This window comes from Ictalurus furcatus, chromosome 20, assembly GCF_023375685.1.
Source record: "Ictalurus furcatus strain D&B chromosome 20, Billie_1.0, whole genome shotgun sequence".
Classification (NCBI taxonomy): Eukaryota; Metazoa; Chordata; class Actinopteri; order Siluriformes; family Ictaluridae; genus Ictalurus; species Ictalurus furcatus.
The window spans coordinates 17,414,005-17,417,143 of record NC_071274.1 but is presented as its reverse complement, the minus strand read 5'-3'; the positions used below and the strand labels follow the sequence as shown (position 1 = coordinate 17,417,143).

Below are 3,139 nucleotides of genomic sequence, written 5' to 3'. Positions count from 1 at the left end.
AAAAACAACAAACAGCTCCACCTATTGGACATTCTCAAAATAAAAAAAATAAAACATAAGCTTGCTATCACTTCTTCATCTGAGGCAGTCACTGTTACACCGTATAATTAATACTTAATATATTATAATAATATAAATATTAATAATTTAATATTTCATATCATGCAGTCAGTTATATTCTGGGACAATTCATAATGGGCCGTATAAATAAAAACGACAGACACATGCTTAGAGGTACACTGAAGCTTTTATTTGTAAGGCACCATAAATATTTCCTTACTGCAGAATCCCAGTCTCAAATAATTAAACAAATTTAGTTCCCCCCTCATATTTTTTCCTCCTTGAAAAAAAAAAAAACACAAAAAAACCCTAACATTGATCTTCATAACACAACTGACACACTTTCCAGCAAGAACACACTCAAGAATTTAACACACATCACAAAATGGGAAGTGAAAGTAAACTGACTAATAAAGATAAAAGAAAGCAGAACAATTGAAATTCTAATGTCCGATTAAAAACAACTGTTACAGGTGATGAGAAAATGGATATTGTATTTACAACTCAAACTCAAGCATCATCTGGACCATGGCTGACTACATAGCTATGTTAGCTTCATAGCGCTCATTAAACGTGTGATTTTTATTTTTTTTTAAAGGAGTGTAAAGGAAAAATACTTCATGTCCCAAAAAGATGGGCCGATTGCTACCTTTTGTAACAACTACAGCCGATTTTTTTTTTTTTTTTTCCTCTTCTGAAATACAACTACATATTTCAATGTACGTCTCAATCGATATACTGGACAGGCTCTCGGTCAGTCAGTCATCAAAACTGCACACACTACAACAAGTCCTTCAGTCTCTCTCTCTCTCTCACACACACACACACGATAAATGTAGCTTTATACATACAAAATGTTTACAAAATTATATGTATATTGATATATTTATACACATATTAGAAATTGTCCCTTCACAACATAAACACACATACAAGCACACTCACACTATTTGATTGCTATGAATCTTTCCAGTAAGTTTTTGTGTACTTGTCCTGCTCGCCTGTTTCTTTTATTTCCCCCCCTTGTGGTGATGCGATTGAAATCAAGTGCAATCAACAGAACTATTTAAAATACAAACATTTTAAAAGGACAAAAAAAAAAAACCCAAACAAAAAAACCAAAAAAAGCAAAGGTGATCAGCGTTCACTCCTTTATTCTGGTATATAAATGAGCAGAAATGTATGCATAATGAAACCTCTCTTGAAAAATAATATACCAACAACCATGCTCTGTATGTAGTATGTGTGAGTGGATTTTCATCTTTGTGTGTGGAGCTATTTATTTCCCCCAAGCTGAACGAGGATGACAAAAAGTAAGTCTTCTGAACGTCTCAAAGGTGATGCAAAATGTTTAAACAAGGACATCAAGTGTTGATTGACAGGGATTGATAGCATGTATTAAAATACATACAGTACAAACAATACTTTTCTATCCTATCATACACACACACACACTCACTCACACACACTACCATACACAGCATGTTTATAATGAATTCTGCTCTTTTCTCATCTTTTCAGTCCTCAAGGCGTGGAGATTTGCAGTTCGATCATTTCCCAACCATTTCACATCGGTTTACTTGCGGAAAAGCATCGACATCATCAAACTCTTCTGTCTCCAGCCTAGGAGTTGATGGACCCCTGGATTATAAGAATTTGGAAGATAAAAATGTACTATAGGTAGTAAAAAGCCAAACAGGACCAATACATTTCCACAACAGGCACAACATGTTCTCAAGGAAATTCTGCCACCCTGTGGTGACATGACGCAAACAAATTGGGGGTCGTTCACAGACACTGAAGAACGCTGTATTTTCAGAATATTCAAATTCCTTATTTAAGATGATCTTGCTCTTCCAAAATACTTGTCTCCACCCCTCTCCCCCATTTGACAATTTTCAAGTGACAGAATTACAAATAGGGTCATAACCGCTACTAAATTGATTTTGGACTGAACCCAATACTATGATTTAGGATTGGAGATATTCGCCATTTAACACAAAGCCCTTCAGATTCGACGCTATGCTTTCCCTGTTCATCATTTTCACTGTACTTCCTCTTTAATATGACGCACTAAGCCATCCACCTGTTCTTTTGTACTTAAAGAAATGAGCCGTATTTGCATTCTTCAGCCTGACATCTGTGTCAGTTGTAAAAGATTTTGCTGTACTTTTGTGCAAAGCAGCTCGGAGATCGCAGATTACAGCTGAATGCTCATGTTTGAAGAGTCTTTCTCAGTGTTCATTTCCTTTTCTAAGGGGGGGGGACCTTGGTCCATCAGTGAACAGGATCTATAAAGACCATTGTTTAAAGCATCATCGATTCATTCGGGAAACGGATTTCGAACTAAGTGCTGACCGGACAACACTCCATGACAGGAGTGCAGGTTTCAGACAAGATCTCAAACAGAATGTGCATTCTGGATACGTCTAAGCAAAGCTGCACTTTAACCCCCCCCCCCCCCCACACACATATTTCCTCTTTGTATATGACATGAATTCACCATCCACAACACAGATCCCACGTGCAGCCAGCTTGGGGAGAGAGTGATTGGAGAAGAGAGGAGGGAAGAGAGGCAGAACAATATACCTCCTTTGGTAGCAGAAGAGGAAAACATGTCCTAGCTCACACACTCCATTAGTCGCTCTGAAAACTGCTTGACTGCAGGAAAGCGTGAGGAGACTGAAATGAAAATGGAGAAGCAGTGGTCGGGCTTTTGTGTCTGCTTATGAAACAGGCTATAAATGAGAATCACTGCTGGGAAAAGAAAATAATAAAAAGTGAGCGTCGATATGTGTAAAGAATAAAACAATGTGGCATGCTGTTATATTAAACTAATCAACGACGAGGAGGTTATGTCCGAAGTGTTTTATTCCTCTTAGACCACATCGATTTGGCAACAATAATTTTTTTTTTTTTTATTATTATTAATTGAAGAATGACACATTGTACTGTTTATCCATTTATAGTTACGTTTAATGTTGTGGACTGTCCACATTACAAATTCGTTCCTGTTACCACTTACATTATAGCAGCTATAAACAGCGGTTCCCTCACCAGCCTCTCTTTGTCTTGAATT

At 37.1% G+C, this 3,139-nt stretch overlaps 1 protein-coding gene across 2 annotated transcripts in view; it reads right to left on the bottom strand.

Annotated features, from left to right (window-relative positions):
* Window positions 1-228: 228 nt before the first annotated feature.
* chico overlaps window positions 229-3,139 on the bottom strand; it is a 31,034-nt gene continuing 28,123 nt past the window's right edge. For both annotated transcript variants that reach the window (XM_053651417.1, XM_053651419.1), the window contains exon 7: window positions 229-3,139. This exon is cut by the window's right edge. The gene's annotated coding sequence lies outside the window, so the exon portion shown is untranslated.